Below are 18,626 nucleotides of genomic sequence, written 5' to 3'. Positions count from 1 at the left end.
GGTCCTCTCCCTCTGATATCACTTTTGTTTTATTTACTCCTTTACTTACCCTCCAGACTTCTATTTCCAGCCTCAGTCCAGCCTCAGGAACTATTGGGTTGCTCAAAAAGTTCAGGTTTTTCTATAAGATGTTACAGAAAAACCCAAACAAACCCAATACATTTTCCCTTTGCCCTCTGGCATGTGTGACTCTTCCCCCATCTCTTCCCATGGATGAGTCCCTCACACTGGTCATCTCTCTGCTCAGGCATCATCTAAGAGGGGGTCCCAAATAATCCTACTGAAAATCCTTCCTACTCCATCCTCCCAGTCACTCACACCACTGTGACTTGTCTTTTAAAGTACCTGTTATAATTTTTGTTTGCTTATTGACTTGCTTTTTAATGTTCTGCTCCTTATTAGGATATATGAGTATGTGCGTAGAGACCTTGGATTTTTTTTTTTTTTTGTCCACAGCTATATTTCCAGTTGGTACATAATGTGTAGTAAAATTGGATTATTTGTTGAATAAATAAACAAATGAAGGCATGAATAAAGGAATATCAAAGGAGATCGCTTTCATTTGAAAGTCAGTTGTGCTACAATACAGGGGCTAGTCATTTCTCTGGATATTGGGGCATGTCAAAATGAACCAGGAAGTTAATCCAGGGAGGTAGTTTGGTTGCAAACAAACCCTTCAAGTTGTATCAGTGCTGGGTAGGTTTTCCTGGGAGGAGACACAGGTACTCTAGCTTAAAGTGGGGATGTGGAGGAACCTAAGACCAGACCTCTTAATCAGTTGTGTTCTCGTGTTTATTCTCTGCATACATGTCTCTACATCCTTCTGTGAAACTACTTCATTCTTGTCTCTGAGCTCTTTTAATTCTACCATAAATTAATCTTGCACCTGCTTGCCCTTCTCATAGTCCTGACTCAGCTCTGATGTCTCTTTTCATGGTCTTGCGCTACCAGCAATTCTCTCATTTTTCTTATACCCTCTTTTCCTCCTTCCTTAGAGATAGACACAGATTGGTCCAATCCCTCTCTTGATGGCAGGCCACAGGAGGTTGCCAGCTAGCCTAAGGATTGGGTTTACTTACATTAAGTTCAGCTTCTTGGGCAGCAGAGGTTGTGGATGGATCGATAGTTTAGTAGTAGTGAGGCAGACAGTGCTTGACATCCCAGATGAACATTTGTTAAGGGGATAAGATGGACACAAAATAGCTAGATTTTACTGTAATACAGGAAGAGGGCATGGCAACCCACTCTAGTATTCTTGCCTGGAGAATTCCCATGGACAGAGGAGCCTGGAGGACTACAGTCAATGTGGTCACAAAGAGTTGGACGGGACTGAGCGACTAAGCACAGCACTGTAAAACAGAAGGATTCCATATGCATGAACAATAGTACTGGGGGTCAGGAAAGGGATAGATCACTTCTGACCTAAATGGGGTCATGGATTCATTTTTCCTCTTTAGGAGCGGTTTTCATGAATCATAAATAAGAAACTTCTTGTGAGTATCAAAGAGAAGACAAAAAAATGGATTGTCAGGTACGTACAGAGGGACCACGTCTAAGTCCAAAGTTCTATTTCTCTTTTATCAGCAGTTCACATTTTGATGGGTAGATCAGATCAGTCGCTCAGTCATGTCCAACTCTTTGCGACCCCATGAATCGCAGCACGCCAGGCCTCCCTGTCCATCACCAACTCCCGGAGTTCACCCAGACTCATGTCCATCAAGTCGGTGATGCCATCCAGCCATCTCATCCTCCATCGTCCCCTTCTCCTCTTGCCCCCAATCCCTCCCAGCATCAGAGTCTTTTCCAATGAGTCAACTCTTCGCATGAGGTGGCCAAAGTACTGGAGTTTCAGCTTTAGCATCATTCCTTCCAAAGAAATCCCAGGGCTGATCTCCTTCAGAATGGACTGGTTGGATCTCCTTGCAGTCCAGGGGACTCTCAAGAGTCTTCTCCAACACCACAGTTCAAAAGCATCAATTCTTCGGTGCTCAGCCTTCTTCACAGTCCAACTCTCACATCCATACATGACCACCGGAAAAACCATAGCCTTGACTAGACGAACCTTTGTTGGCAAAGGAATGTCTCTGCTTTTGAATATGCTATCTAGGTTGGTCATAACCTTCCTTCCAAGGAGTAAGCGTCTTTTAATTTCATGGCTGCAGTCACCATCTGCAGTGATTTTGGAGCCCAGAAAAATAAAGTCTGACACTGTTTCCACTGTTTCCCCATCTATTTCCCATGAAGTGGTGGGACCGGATGCCATGATCTTCGTTTTCTGAATGTTGAGCTTTAAGCCAACTTTGTCACTCTCCACTTTCACTTTCATCAAGAGGCTTTTGAGTTCCTCTTCACTTTCTGCCATAAGGGTGGTGTCATCTGCATATCTGAGGTTATTGATAATTTCTCCCGGCAATCTTGATTCCAGCTTGTGTTTCTTCCAGTCCAGCGTTTCTCATGATGTACTCTGCATATAAGTTAAATAATAAACAGAGTGACAATATACAGCCTTGATGAACTCCTTTTCCTATTTGGAACCAGTCTGTTGTTCCATGTCCAGTTCTCACTGTTGCTTCCTGACCTGCATACAGATTTCTCAAGAGGCAGATCAGGTGGTCTGGTACTCCCATCTCTTTCAGAATTTTCCACAGTTTATTGTGATCCACACAGTCAGAGGCTTTGACATAGTCAATAAAGCAGAAATAGATGCTTTTCTGGAACTCTCTTGCTTTTTCCATGATCCAGCGGATGTTGGCAATTTGATCTCTGGTTCCTCTGCCCTTTCTAAAACCGGCTTGAACATCATGGAGTTCACGGTTCACATATTGCTGAAGCCTGGCTTGGAGAATTTTGAGCATGACTTTACTAGCATGTGAGATGAGTGCAATTGTGTGGTAGTTTGAGCATTCTTTGGCATTGCCTTTCTTTGGGATTGGAATGAAAACTGACCTTTTCCAGTCCTGTGGCCACTACTGAGTTTTCCAAATTTGCTGGCATATTGAGTGCAGCACTTTCACAACATCATCTTTCAGGATTTGGAATAGCTCAACTGGAATTCCATGACCTCCACTAGCTTGTTCATAGTGATGCTTTCTAAGGCCCACTTGACTTCACATTCCAGGATGTCTGGCTCTAGGTCAGAGATCACACCATCATGATTATCTGGGTCATGAAGATCTTTTTTGTGCAATTTTTCTGTGTATTCTTGCCATCTCTTCTTAATATCTTCTGCTTCTGTTAGGTCCATACCATTTCTGTCCTTTATTGAGCCCATCTTTGCATGAAATCTTCCTTTGGTATCTCTGATTTTCTTGAAGAGATCTCTAGTCTTCCCCATTCTGTTGTTTTCCTTTATTTCTTTGCATTGATCGCTGAAGAAGGCTTTCTTATCTCTTCTTGCTATTCTTTGGAACTCTGCATTCAGATGTTTATATCTTTGATGGGTAAGCTGGGTCTTTATTTAAATGTGTTTGTCCTATATATTTTTAAAAGATAACTGTGAGCTTGCATAGACTATTCGGCTTCAGGGACTTTAAAAAATTGCTAGGCTGATTTTTTTCCCTTGTGTTTTCTAAAAAAAGACTGGATTTGAGTTTTGGGGTTATATTAGTTAGGGCATGCTAGGACTGTTGTTATCCCCACCATACAGATCAGCTGAGGCTCAATGAGGCCTCATGGTTGAAACCCAGCTTGACTCCAGCTTTCCCTTCTTAGTTGGTAAACTCCTCTCCCTCCCTTTTTTTCTGGCTCCCCTCCACTACCTTCTTTTTGTAAGATTCCCCTCCCCCCACCATTCTTCTAGTTTTGACTCCTACAGTCAAAGGTATACTTGATTTTTGAGCTGTTGAATCACTTCCCATAAATCAATCAGTGCTTAGTCACCAGGAAAGTTTAGAATTTCACTTACTACCTAGATCAGCTAGACCTGAGTAGTTGAAGAGAGCAGAGTTCATTTGTTCCGTGACTCCCTTGTGGTCAATGTCGAAGAGCTCTTTCAGCCAGCCACCTGCCTGGAGGTCTTCCCTGTCACTGGGGAGCATAGAATGGAATCCCTTTCCTTGAAACTTCTGGGTTTGCTGGTATTTTTAAAAAGTATGTTCATAAAGAAGTTTTTTATTATTTTATAAGTCTAAGCTTATTTTCAAGATAGGCGAGTGTTATGGTTGAAGCTGTAGATGTATCAATATGCACATATGTTTATTTATAAGTACATGCAAAGAGTTCTGGGAGAATTCTCTTCAAAGCAGAAATAGCTGTCCTAGAGAAGAGAGTGGAAATGCAGGAGCTCCAGTGTTTATGAGACATATTTCTATATAGTTTTCATTTTTTCAGTGGACAATGGCTTATTTAATTAAAGAAATTAAATACCAAGAAATATCGTACTATGAAGAAATGTGTATGGTCTTGGCAAAATTCTGTGGCCTCTCTGGGTTCCAGTTTTCTCATTTCCAAAGTGAGAAATTAAATGATCTCTGAGGACCCTGCCAGAGCGCTAATATTCTCCAGTTCTTTCTGTTTTATCTTATAAAGTGTCGACCAGATCACCAGCAAGGGTAGGAAATCACTGTAATTTGCCTTTTAAGAGTAAATAAAGTTACGGGCTTAATTTCTTCTGTTCCCAGAAGTCATACAATCTTGCATTTGGCTCATTCATTTCATAGATACTTATTAAGCACATATTGTGGGGGCAGAGAAGATTCTGGTTGCAGAGGGCAGAGCAGTGAACACTAGTGACAGGGCCCCTGCAGCTGCCAGAAACAAGACAGAAGACGAAGAAGAAAGTATAAAACATCACAAGTTAGAATAACTGGTGTGTTGGGACCATAGGTGTTGGCAGAGAGGGTGCTCAGGTAGCCGTTCTTAGGAGAAATTCAAAGGGATGTCTGAAGGGTAAAAATGAGCAGGTGTGAAAAGAGCTGCAGCAAGTTGCATTCTGAGAGGTAGGGCGAATATGAAAGTCTAGAGGAGGGAGTGACTTAGTGTGTCGGAGGCTGGGGCACAGTGAATGGGCCGGGGAACAAGATGAATGAGGTCAGAGGGGTAGGCATGGGGCAGGGCCTGCAGACTAACCATCCTGTGGGTCTAAGAGCCTTAAGTGTTGGTGAAAGATTTTTTGCTAGAGAGTTGTGCTCTGATGTCATCAGTGGAGGTTAGAACTTTGGTATATTTTGAAGTAGAACTTTGACAGGTTTTAGCAATGGAGCAAGTAAAGAAATTGGGCTAAAAAGGGAAGAAGGAAGGATGGTATAGAACTAAGAGCCAGGCCTGACCAGAGCCCTGCCAAGAAGCTGCAGTGTTGGGTGGGGGCTCAGATCAAAATGTTAATGTCATTTTATCATAAATGAAACTCTAAGCGCTGCTTCAGGCTTGGAGTTGAGAAAGGAAGTGTAAGGTATGGCTCTGTCCCCCAGAAGCTTAAGGCCATTTTTAGGCTGGTGAGATACACACACAATGGCAGCCATACCACTAAAAAATGCTAGCAAATCCTTTGACACTCCCTCCATTGAGATGCAGCAGTTTCATCCCTTCTCCTGGACTCTGGGTGAGCTTGTGATTGCTTTGATTGATAGAGTATAATGGCAGTGATGCCACATGATTTTGAGGGAGGATTATAAGGGAAGTGCCTTGTTCACCATCACACCCATACTTGGAGCCTGAAGCTCATGACTACCTGGGAACCACCACACTGTGAGGAAGCACAAGCCACGTGGAAAGGCCACATGTAAACCCTGAAAGTGACTGGAAGACCCAGTCATCCCAATCCAGCGCCAAACCTGAGGCTAAAGGAACCTCCAGATGATTCCAGTCCCCGGTGGTGACCTAGGCTTAGCCTTTGAGTCTTCCTACCTGTGGCCCCAGAAATCACGGATCAGAGAAGAGCTGTGCCCTGTTTAAATCCCTGACCCACAGAATGTGATTGTTGGAAGTGATATTTGGTGCAGCTTGTCACACAGTAGTGAAACCAGAGCAGCAAGAGTCATTCTGAAAGGCTGTGCACTATAGGATCACAACTGTATGATGTTCTGGAAAAAGTAAAACTGTAGGGGCAGTAAGAAGACGAGTGGTTGTCAAGGGTGAGGAGGAGGAAAGAATGAATATGCAGAACACAGAGGATTTTTAGGGCAATGAATCTCTGCCTGACACTATAATGGTGGATACGTGTGATCATACATTTATGCAAACCCCTAGAATGTACAGCACTAACAGTGAACCCTAATGGAAACTGTGGGCTTGGGGTGATGGTGATGTATCATCCTAGGTTCATTGATTATAACAAGTGTACCCCTCTTGTGAGGGGTGTTGATAATGGGGCAGGTGGCTCAGCTGGTAAAGAATCCACCTGCAATGTACGAGACCTGGGTTTGATCCCTGGGTTGGGAAGATCCCCTGGAGAAGGGATAGCTACCCACTCCAGTATTCTGGCCTGGAGAATTCCATGGACTGTATAGTCCATGGGGTTACAAAGAGTCGGACATGACTGAGCGACTTTCACTCACTTTATGCTGATATGAGGGCAAGGAGTATATGAGAATTTCTGTACATTGTTCTCAATTTTGCAATGAGTCTAAAGTTGCTCTAAAAATAGTCTTATAAAAAATAAAAACAGGACAGCAATCTAGGTTGGTCAATTTTTTGAGCCAAATATTTTCTTTTTTTTGGCCTCCTCATGCAGCATGTGGAACTTCCCCACCCAGGGATCAAACCCATGCCCTCTGCATTGGTAGCATGGACTCTCATGCACTGGACCACCAGGGAAGTCCTTGAGTGAAATATTTAGGAGATTTGAATTTTAGTCCCGGCTTTGCCACAAAATCACTTATTTCAGGTTTTGACTCCAAGCACAGATTATTGACACCAGTTGAGGATTTGATGCTAACCTGATGCCAGTCTGAGCGGCCCAGGAGGAGGGACAACAGTGTCAGCACCCTGGACCCCAGTATCTATATACCTGGGGCTTCTTTGGGGTGCTCTGTCAGATGCAGAGGCAGCCCAGATCATCATGTCCAGTGGCGTCGAAGGTCACAGGTTTCCCACCTTCCTTTCCTCTCCTGATTCCCCTCAAGGATCGTGGGCCTTGCAAAGCAGTGTTGGGGAGACTATGGGAGTTCTGTACTCTGCTCTTCTCAAGTTCGACACTCACTTGCTCTGTAACAGCTGGAGGAGTGCTGTTCCTCTGTCGGGACTTAGTTCCTTATTTATGAAACAGAGATTTGGACAAAACAGGAGCTGAGAGGCATTTTTGTCTTTTTTTTCTTTCTTTTTTTTTTGCATAAGAGCAAATTGAGGAAAAACAAAATGAGAACAAGTTTTGGGAAACGTTTCTTCTTTCTCTAATTCAAAATGTAAATGACATTTAGAGAACCAAAAGTTGCATAGAAGATGCTTAACTCTTTCTCTGTGGTCATCATCACTAACATATATGTGAGGACTAGAGTGTGCCTGATATTGTGCCATGTGCTGAACATGCTTGAGGTGGTTTAGTGAAGCCTTGTGAAGACATCTTTATCCCTATTTTAGAGATGAGAACATAGAAGCTTGTAGAGGTTAACCAGCTGCCTGATGTTATCCTGCTGCCAGAATTTGAGGACAAGATGCCATATTCCTGACTCTTAGCTACCATTCTGTCATACTCTCAGTTCATCCTCAGGCATGAAGGACCTTTCTATGGCTTATGTTCCATGATTTTGAGATTTTTGTGGACTCCGCCTCCTCAGAATTTACTCCTTTGGTGGCCCTGGAGAAGAGATGGATCTCTGCAGAGTGGAGGCCAGGCCTTGGTACTTTCATTGATGATCAGTTTTTCCTCCCTCCAAAAAACATCTGGGCCACATGCAGAGGTGGGGCTTCCTCAGCCTCTGTGTCTAGGCTGAACTCCAGCCACCAGGGATGACAGGGACAGAGGTACTACCTGCTTCCTTTCTGCTCTGTTGCCCAGAGCACTGCCTTTTGGGGATAGGAACTCTTTTTCAAAGTCCTCAACTCCTAATGAATGAACAGAGCAGAAGCATGGCTTTTGACATTGGATAACTTCTGAAACCTGCTAGTCTCATGGTTAGATGGTCAGGCTCTGAGGTTCCAGACATGGGCCCTAATTTTGATTCTGCCTTTTATAACTTTCAATCTTGGGCAAATGACTTATTTTCTCTTGGCCTCAGTTTCCTCATTTATAATAGAACACTCTCAGTCTCTTATAGGCCAAGTTCTTGTGAGGACTAAGTGGCTAATGATGCAAAATGTTTGTTTAACACCATGCTCATGAAATCTGAGCTACAAGCATAGCAACCCACTCTAGTATTCTTGCCTGGAGAATCCCATGGACAGAGGAGCCTGGCGGGCTCCAGTTATGGGGTCACAAAGAGTTGGACATGACTGAAAGACTTAGCATGCACATATCTTCCTTTTCATCCTGAGGGAGGGAGTTGGTGATGTTGAGCTGTCTTGGGCTACAATTTAGGGGTAGAGAGATGAGCTAGAGCATCACTAGAATGCAGGGGAGGGATACAAACCATGAAAATGATTGTAACAATAGTATTAGTGATGCTTCCTTACAACTGGTGTAGCTCAAGGAAGTTTATAAAATGCATGCAAATAAATATGCATGGACACAAATATAGCTTTTGTTGATCCTTCACATGACCCTGGAAAGTAAGGAAACCATATTACATGATATATTGATATCATAGAGACCATAGCTATGTTTACCTTGATGGGTACAGGATATGAGGAGGTGAGAATTCCTTTCTGATCTCTGGGAAGAATGGGGTCATTTGGGAGGGCAAACCGAGAACCAGCGCCAAGGGACCTGTCTCTGATTCATATACTGCATTTTTAAAAGAGCAGGCTAAGGGTGGACACAGCTACTTGTAGGAGGTGGTGAGTTTCCATAAGCCTGAAAGTAGGCATGCAGTAGGCACGTGTTAGATTGTGACCATCCCGCCCAGCTCTCTATCTGGCTTAATTGTGAGAGTCCAGGGATCTGGAAAATTGCATATGATTAACTCAACAGGTAGAAAGTGATAATCCTATGAGTCCCAGACATCCGTGATCTCTTTCACTTTCCCCTCCCTGGCACAGGCATGGCTGCACCTTTGTAATAAGATTAGCACAGTTGGAATGTCATTTCTGCAGGACTGAGGTGGCCAGTCTGGTCTGCCTGCAGACCTGACTCGAATTCCACATTTGCTTCTTGCCACTTTGGTCTTGCTGTGCTGGTCTGGGAGAGGGATGGGCAGAAATGGCTCAGAGTGCCGATGCCAAGGCGGTAGGGGGAGGGGGTCGATGAGAAGTGTGGATGTCGGCAGGGTGCCAGCCAGTGGAAAGGGGCAAGTGGTCAGACAGATGAGAAAAGAACAAATGGAACTGAGCCCATGGGTGGGCTGATGCCTGTCTGTGGGGGCAGGGAATGCCAAGTTGAAAGGAAGCAACACTGTTGATCCCTGCCTCAAGGGTCCGCTGGAGGAAGCTTCCACAGATTTGACCATTTCATGAGTCTTGGATTTTCATGGCAAGGAAACAGGCAGATCTGCATGTTGAGAATTTGAAACCACAATCCTTCTGAGACGTGGTCCCTGAACTGAGTCATCCATTATTAATTCATTGGGTACCAAATACGTACTAGGCTTGGTGAGGTAGTGGATTGGGAAGATTTCTGGTTAAATGTCCTGATTTGATCTTGGGCAACGCATTGAATGCCTCTGAGCCTCTGTTTGCTCATCTGTAAAGTGGGGATCTGAGTGCCTGCTCTGTGCTCTTCACAGGGTTATTTTGAAGCTAGAATGAGGCCATATGTGTGGCCTTGAAGCAACCCTTTCTTTAATGGGTATAGAAGGAAAGAGGGCATGGTAGAGAATTGATTTTCATTGTAAATCCCCATCTCCAAAAAAGTAACCATGAGCCAGTTTACAAAGCCATGATTCTGGGTTCTTAATGAAGATTGAGCATTTCTCTTTCTGCTAGGCTGGGTTAAAGGCAAGTTTGGAGCCAGACAACTCTGAAATGCAAACCTGGGCCCCCCAACTGGCAGTTCTGTGATGTCAGGCAAGTGAAAACAGATGATGCCCGCTTCTCTGACCACTTTCTTGGGCATTGAAAGAGAGAGTGTATGTAATGCTGTCGGACAGTGGCTGGCTTCTAGAAAGTTATGTGACTGAGAAGCCGAATAATCTGATACTCTTCTAGTTGATATTCTTTAAATAATTTTGTCACTATATAGAGGAGAGGGGCTATGCTATTAGGGAAAATGGCAGCACCATCTCTGTTTGCTTGTCCCAGAGAGGAAGGAATTCAAAAGACTCCTGGTTTACTCCTTAGAAGGCATTCATTACAACCATGTGAAGGGTAAGCAGAATCTTTGCCAACTTCTAGAAGGCAGCAAAGACACCTGTCACCCTTTGGTTTGACTCTGCCTATAAAACAATGTCAGTTTTCTTCTCTTCATGCTTTTGTTTGTAAGGCCAGTCCTGGGCCAAACACATCCTCAAATTAGCTGATACATGCTTTTGCTTTTTCCCTCCACAGAAGGGGTATCCCGGGACTTCCCTTTCTGTCCAGTGATTAAGACTTTGCCTTCTAACGCAGGGTGTGTGGATTCAATCCCTGGTCAGGGAGCTAAGATCCTACATGCCTCTTGGCCAAAAAACTAAAACATAAGAACAGAAGCAATTTTGTAATAAGTTCAGTTAAGACTTTAAAGATAGTCCACATCAACAAAAATCTTTAAAAAGAAATGGGGGTATCCATCATCAGCAGCTCTCTGGAGGCATCCTTAGATATAGTGAAGAGATCATGAATCAGGGGTTCATATGCCAGTCCCAGCTAACCCAGTTTTGCTTCTGTGAATTTGGGTGCATCTCTTGACCTATAAGCCCTGGCTTTTAATTAATAAAACAGATGTGCTTATCTCTACTCTGCCTATCATTCAGGACAGTGCTATGGATCAAGACAGACCATATTTATGAAGGAGCTTTGTAGCTGCAGAATTCTGTGGCAATGTGAAATATTGTTATTCCAGAACAACCATCACTTGAAGGAAAAGAATCAAATTGAGTGAGTGGAATTTTGTGTGTGTGAATTGATAGGATGAGAATAGATTTTTCAGGGACTTCCAAAAGCACTCCACAGCTTCCTGTCCTTGCTAGCTGGTCAGTCAGTACACTCTGCCTCCATCATTTTTCTCTCTTTCTAGACTCTCATTTATCTATGCAGTCTCTCTCAAATCCACACAGAATTTATGCATTTGGTGTGCTTCCATCAAAGGCAGCACATGTTAAGGCAAAGTTGATGGCCTATTGTAAGTGTCCGATCTCTGCTACAGAACAGAAATAAACATGAACAAGACATCCCTGAAGCAATTTGATAGGAGATACAGACGGAGACAGAGGAGTAGAGGGAGAGAAAGTAGAGAGAGACCCTCCGCTAATAGACTCCTTCTGAAAAGATGAATAAGATAGACTTTTATGGACAGAAAGTAACCCATTTGAAGCCTTATTGCTGCCTTAACACGAAGTCTTTTCAGAGAACTTTTGTCTTATTTGTGAGTTCACCGTCACAGCATCCCCCGGAAGACAGGTTAGCAGGAAGGTTTTCTTTTCCCTGATAGCACAGAAGAAAATGGAGGCAGACAGAAGCCAGGATGGTGATACTGGTGCCTGCAAGACGGTTTGGGCAGGAAAAATTTGAATATGGTCAAACCAATTTGAAACCAGTTGCTACCATAGAGCAATTGGTTCGAGCTCAGTTACTAACATTCTTTTTCTTAATTAGTTATTATACAGTTCTTAGTTGGTCACTGATTGAAGAACCAGAATTCCTCTTGTTGTCAGAGATAGAAATATAACTCAAAATAGCTTAGGCAAGAGACCAGCAATGGTCTCCCACCACTGAGAAGTCCAGGTAAGGGCTAGTCTCAGGGGCTCAGAGGACATTAGAACTCTTTCCCTCCAGCCTGCATCTTGGCTGGGCTGAGTTGTCTTTGTTCTTGTCTACTGCAGAGTAGTCTGGAACTCTATGATTCAGAAGATAGCCCTTGGATAACTTTAGCTTGAACTAAAAATGGAAGGCCCCCCTTGTCATTCAAACTTCAGATTAAAAATGTCCCAGGGAAGAGTTCTTAATTAGAACTGAATTTGGGTCACGAGATCACATCTCGCCCAATCATTGTGGCTGGTGCAAAAAGGGACTATAATTGCCTGGCAGGGATATGGGGAGGGGCAGGGTACTTCAGCACCACCTGGACCACATGATTACAGGGTGATGGTAGCAGTTCCCCAAAGGAAGGGCTGCCAGGTGGCAAAACCCACAGGTGTTACTCTCAGTATTGTATTGATTTTTTTAGTGGTTTCCCCATAGCTGAGAATTTAGTTTTTATATAATCACTAAATGGTTTCTAAGCACTTCATTAGGCTGATGACTCAGTCAAATTAACAGTTTTTTCCTTCCTAAGTGAGTTTGTGTGTAAAGACAGAACCTCTAGTTCACAACCCATTTTTTGGAAAGAAAAACCAAAATGATTTTTTTAATGATTATAGTTTCAAGGCAAGATGACAAAAAGGCTAATGAGGTGTTTTATTTTGTTTTTTAATCTAGATAATGAAGTCTTTTAAAAAATCATTCTTTTCCTCCCAAAATTGTTTGGGATAACTTTAATTTTCCACTTCAAACTCCGTATACATCCAGCCTTATGCTTGTCTGCTGAATAATCAATTTCAGCTATCTCTTCATGACTGCTTTTTAAGGTAACTACATCAAAACAAGGGCTTCCTAAATGTAAAAATACAGCATTGCCTTCAGTAACCTTTAATTTTCCATTCTGAACTCTTTGCTCTCCTTCCTATGCTTATCCTGTTCTTCAGGTGTGTCTTTGTCATTCCTATCAAATGCTAATATCAAGAAAACACCTTGTAATAGGCATTGAAATACAGTTTGAATTTGCTAGATATTTTTGTTTACCAAGAGCACATACAAAGAAACTTAACTTTGTGGAATAAAAGGCTTTATCCTGGATAAGGAATCTGGGGAACACAGTGAACACCAAGGAAACATTTGGGGGAAATTTGCATCACAATCCTGGAGTCCCACCATCTAGGCATTTGCCTGCTTTATTCAGATTTGAGACTAGTCTTAGTTTTAGCTGCCTTAAACCAAAACCAAAAAACAAAACAAAACAAAAACCCACCTTGCTCAGATTGTGGTTTATCCAGACACACTTAACTAGCCCTACCTATGTGTGTGTATGTGTGTGTTAGTCCCTCAGTCTTGGGGTTGCACAGACTTGACTCATTGCGACCCCATGGACTGTAGCCCACCAGGCTCCTCTGTTGGGCTCCTCTGTCCATGGAATTCTCCAGGCAAGAGCTAGAAAAAAAGGCCAGACATTGATTTGTCAGATTGTTTGAGTGTGAGAAGATCTCTTTGCTGCATGCAGAGTACCCTGGACTTGGAGACAGAACAGGTAGCTTCTAGCTAGTCTTGGTTTTAATTGGGAACTTACACGACCCTGGGCAAGTCACTTACTCTCTGGGGCCTCAAGTTTACTTTTTTTCTTTTTTAAATATAGTTTTTTTTAATATAAAATATAGTTGGATAAAATAATGATTAGATGATTTCTAAGGTCCCTACTAAACCTTTCAGGACTGTTTTGATTCACATTCATTGATGTAAAACACTCATCCAATGGAAATGCAAGTCTGTCTCCCCAAGGATATGTGAGCGTGAGATCAGACAGTATATATGAAATGCCCAGCTCAGAGCAGATGTTCAACAAATCACCACTGATTGTTGTACCACATGGTTCCTGTATCTTAGTGTTTATGGATTGACTTTGTGGCCCGCTTTCTTTGTTGGTAGCAGCAGCCTTACTGTGGCAACAGTTCAAACACACACAACAGCATCCTTATGTAAATACGCCCAAGGATCCCCTGCCATGCGATGCTTGTGAGACACTGTTGTCAACATTTCTGAGGGGCCCAAACCCTGCCATCCACCAGGAACGGAGGAGGTTTTGCTGCAGCAGGGGTGGTGACGGTCCTTCCTCATCTTGTGCTCGTGATTTATGAATTCACCATGGTTCCCTTTACTGAGTATAGACAGGGGTCAGAACCCTTCTTTGTGTCTTTGGTGGTTCAGTCCCTCTTGGTGCCCTTGAAGTCACTGGCTCCTCCCCTGGTGGCTAATTGCGTAGTCAAGCAAATGCCACCCGTAGGTGGTGGGTCCATCTCCTCCCAGTAGTGTTCTTCTGGTTTTTTTTTAAACTAGAACTGTTATGAGGACAGATGGCTTTCTATGATTTGTTCCTGTGTTATAGGAATTATGGGAATTCTAGGTAGCTGAGTTTTTCCTTCCGCTTCTGGGCTGTTCTTGGCTCAGGTATAGAATTGGGATGCTCCTTCTGCCTCACAGTCTTCCCGCCTTGGGGATGAAGTGAGAGGAGTGGCTTGAAGTGCTTACACAGTGCCTGGCATATAGTAGATGCCTGAAATATGCTTCTTGCTGAACATAATACCTAATTTCTGAGTGAATTTCTTTCTCATCCCACAAAACTTCAATTCCCTATTTCAGAATGAATTAAGTAACAGCTCCCGATGTCCAGTCCACCCTTCTTATTGCTCACCTTGGCCAAGGGGTGCCAGTTGTATTGGGTTCATGCCCTTTCCCAAACAGGTCCCGCCTATTCCTGCCTTCATGCCCTGGCTTGTTCTGTTTCCCTTCTTTGATGGTCTTCTCTTGTATGTCTGACTGTGTAATGTCTACAGACCCTCAAGGCAACACACACGTCATCTCCTCCTCTGACTATTTCCCCAGTCATGAATGATCTCTGCCTCTTCTGTACACCAAAGGGCATTTCAGCTCTACCTTTCCCATTCATCAAGTCATTCAGCAAATGTTGACTGAGGATCTATTACATTCTGGCATTATGCTGAAGCAGACAGGTCCCTGATCTTGTGAAGGCATCATCTAGATTGGAGGGGTAGATTTCGGAGTGCCCGTTTTATTTTTTAGTTTTATTTATTTATTTTGGCTGTACTGGGTTTTCCTTGCTTTGCACAGGCTTTCTCTAGTTGTGGGCGAGTGGGGGCTGCTCTTTGCTTGTTGCACAGCACAGGCTTTAGGTGCACAGTCTTTGGTTGTTTAGCAACATACGGGCTCAGGAGTTGTGGTACATGGGCTTAGGTGCATGGCATGTGGGATCATCCCAGACCAGGGATTGAACTCGTATCCCCTGCACTGACAGATTCTTGTCCACTTTGCCATTCGGGAAGTCCCCAGAGTGCTATTTTTAGAAGCTGGACTCAAGATGATGAGTAGCCTGTGGAAGGCTGGATCCAGGAACTGCCTTTTAAAAAAAATCTATCTTCAACCTCACGTTATACATAATTGTGTTTACGAGTCTTATTTTTCCTTCCTGACTCTCTCAAAGAGGCAGGAATATCCCTTTTTTGCCTTCATATTCCCTATGGCATCAGCCTGTGGACATGGGTGCTTGTTGTCTACTTTTTTAGGGAGGAAGAGTGTATATTCTGGGGTTAGAAATGAAGCTTACTAAGTTTTTTGGGGAGTGGATAGGTCCTACTGTTAGGTTTCTCTGGCTCTGGGTGCAGTCACTTGCAAAATGTGACCAGGCAGAGCGTGAGCTGCTCAGGTGAGCAGAGGCCTCTGCTTTCTCCTCCATCAAGCTGTCAGTTCTGTCTGGATGCCTCATGGACCCCAGCCTTGGCTTCTGTGCACTCTGTACATTTATGCTACTGGCCAAACTCTTCTGGCCTCAACCTGCTTCTCTAAACTCAGTTTCTTCCTTGTCTAAATTCATGTGACTGTTTATTCTCTCTGATGTTCACCTGGCTCAGAATCCTTGCCCTTTTACTATTCAGGCTTGTCTTGCATTCATCCATATCCCAAGTATTGAGATGCTATACTTGTGGAGACAGGGCTTCTTAGCCTCCGTGCTATTGATATCGTGGGCTGGATAATTCTTTGTTGTGGGAGGCTGCCCTGTGTGTTGTTGAATGTTTAGCAGCATCCCTGGGCCTCTATCTACTAAACTGCAGTAGCAGCCTCTACCCCCAGTTATGGTAACAAAAAATATCTCCAGACTTTGCCAAGTGTCCCAGAGGCACAAAATCACATCTGGTTGAGAACCACTGACATAAGGCTACAACCAAGGGGGTTTGAGATCAGTTAGATTTAATCTCCCTTATCTTATTTCACAAACAAGGCCATTGAGGCTCAGAATAGGGAAATGAATTGCCCAAGATGGCAACCACAAATTGGCTATGATGGAGGCTGTAGACAAAATATTTTCTATCTTAGTCGCATGCTTTTCCTTAGCATGCTGAAATCTCCTTAGGAGACGATCAGTGAAAGGGAAAAGGCAGTGACTTTGGAGAGAGACAAACTGGGATTAGAATCTTGGTCAAGTTATTGATGCCCTTGGGTTCTGAAACACTCTGAGCTTCCATTTCCTCCCGTGGAATAGAGGGGTGATAGATTCCCACCTCCCAGAATAGTTCTGAGGATTCAATGAGATGTTTGTGAAGCTCTAATGCTCTACTTGGTATGCAGTTAGTGCTGAGCAAAGGCTGGTTCCCTCCTCCCCTGTATGTAGTGCTATAAAAATGGTGAGCATACCATTGAGGAAGAAGTTAGAGTTGTCCCCAGCAGGACCCAGAGTGCCTGTGAAAGATGAGGCTGATAGGCTGTGATTTCTGGTGGATGATATTCAAAATGCAGGTGGTGGGATTTGGTTCTATAATGGAAACAGCCAAGTAGTTTTCCAGTTTGGAAAATAACTGGCTGTGTTGAAAGCTGACTCATCTGACAGACTTATTTTTTTTTCTCCTCCCCTTTCCTGAGGATGCTGCTCTGATGATTATATCCTATCTCTAATGTCTTTTTCTCTGCTCCCCCACCCCAGCAGAATATTATTATTAATATTACAAACATGCCTAAGGGGTAAAGAAACATTTAGAGCCCAAGTATCCTAGCCTTCCCTTGTATCAGATTAATGTAATGGTATTTTCTGTCCTGGGGCCATGGAGATTTGACTGCCATCAGGTAACCAGGGTTACCTGAACCAGGGTTCTGGTGTTGGTCTGGCCAATTATAGATAATCCTAATTAGTACTTTGAAATTTTGAGTTTTCATGAGCATTTTCTTTATCCCTGTGATGGCCTGATTGTAGTAGTGCTCAATCTTGGCTGCACATTGTAATCACCTGAAAGTTCAAAACAAAACAGTAAAAGAACAACAACCATGCATGCACTCAGAAAATCTGGATTTGGAGATGCATCTTGGGCATTGGTGACTTTATTTAAAGTTCCCTACATGACTCCAGAGTGCATTTAGAGTCTAGAGTCACTGCCTAATTTGACACTAGATGTCCCATTTCTTTGATAGGAAAATGAGGCTCAGGTAGTTAATTTTCTTGTCCAAGGTTGAAAAGACCAGAGGAGAGGAAGCCAGGCATTGTGAATCCTCATCTCATCTACTGGCCTTTCCACTCCAGTACATTGCTTCTCTGCTCAAGGTGTGATCTGGAAACTTCAAGAAACAAAATTTGTTTCTGAAAATTACAAAGCATTCTATTAGGGTCATTTGTCAGTGGCCAGACTCACACCAGGGACTTCCCAGGTAGCTCAGTGGTAAAGAATTTGCCTGCCAATGCAGGAGATGCAGGTTCGATCACTGAGTCAGGAAGATCCTCTGGAGGAGGAAATGGCAACCTGCTCCAGTATTCTTGCCTAGGAAATCCCATGGACAGAGGAACCTGGCCAGGCTATAGTCCATGGGGTTGCAAAAGAGTCGGACATGACTGAATAACTAAACAGTAGCAGCAGCAACAGGATAGGAATGGACCTCCATGGATATTTTTTCCTAGAGGGAACATTAGCATTTGGTGAGGAAGGAACTTGCCGTCTTGTCTCTTATGAGAATAAGTTGATTTTGGACATGATTTTTGTGATATTTATGCCCATTTTTGTAGGGCCTTGTTGACCTCCTCTTAACATATGTCAGGGTGTTACTTAGCAGATAACCTGAACAGGGCTGCAGAGATGTGAAGATAAAGTAAGGAACATTAGAGGGTATATATTTCAGCTTTCACATCAGTGGCATCGCCTCCAGGGGCTGTCTCATTCTACCATGGGGATACTTGGACCATTATGAACTCCTTCTTTAGTCCCACAACTGATCCTGGTCTTGTCCACTCAGAAGCTAGCTCCACTTCCTCTGGACAGCCGTGAGGAGCCTTCTCCAGGCTGAAGCAGCTATTCTGCAGGGGAGCCTGCTTTCCAGCCCCCTTTCCAGCCTGCTTGCTACTCTTTAGCCTGAGTATTGATATTTTAAAAGGGCCCAAAGTGACTCTCTCTCCTCTTTTCCTTTTGGGCTAATCTTGTTTAGATTAGTGATCTCTCATGCCCCAAGAGGACAGACTGACTTTCCGAAAGCTGTGGCCCGTATACCCTGCACCATTCCATTTGCAGTTACTTTGGTATTAGAGGAAGGCAGAGGACTATTTGCCTGTGATTTTCCTGTTCACCCCTGATTTTCCTGTTCATATTATAACCTGGTTAACAACGAGGTGGGTAATGTAAAGCCTTTGGGTTCCTGGCAGAATCTTGGCTCTGTCACTTACA

At 43.5% G+C, this 18,626-nt stretch overlaps 1 long non-coding RNA gene across 18 annotated transcripts in view; it reads left to right on the top strand.

The window, feature by feature from the left end:
• The window catches only part of LOC147369719 (uncharacterized), a 355,762-nt gene that overhangs the window by 80,320 nt on the left and 256,816 nt on the right, over nt 1-18,626 (top strand). For 7 of the 18 annotated variants that reach the window (XR_015167814.1, XR_015167809.1, XR_015167812.1 and 4 more), the window contains one exon: nt 1,458-1,531. The exons of the other annotated variants lie outside the window; for them this stretch is intronic. This is a non-coding gene — a long non-coding RNA (uncharacterized LOC147369719). The remainder of the gene's footprint in view (nt 1-1,457; nt 1,532-18,626) is intronic. 18 annotated transcript variants of the gene reach the window in all.

The sequence above is a fragment of the Bos grunniens genome, chromosome 7 (genome assembly GCF_055505025.1).
Source record: "Bos grunniens cultivar Pamir isolate PY7600 chromosome 7, Bosgru_T2T1.0, whole genome shotgun sequence".
In the NCBI taxonomy this organism is placed as follows: domain Eukaryota; kingdom Metazoa; phylum Chordata; class Mammalia; order Artiodactyla; family Bovidae; genus Bos; species Bos grunniens.
Note: the sequence above shows the minus strand (reverse complement) of the source record. Positions and strands in the feature narration are given on the sequence as shown.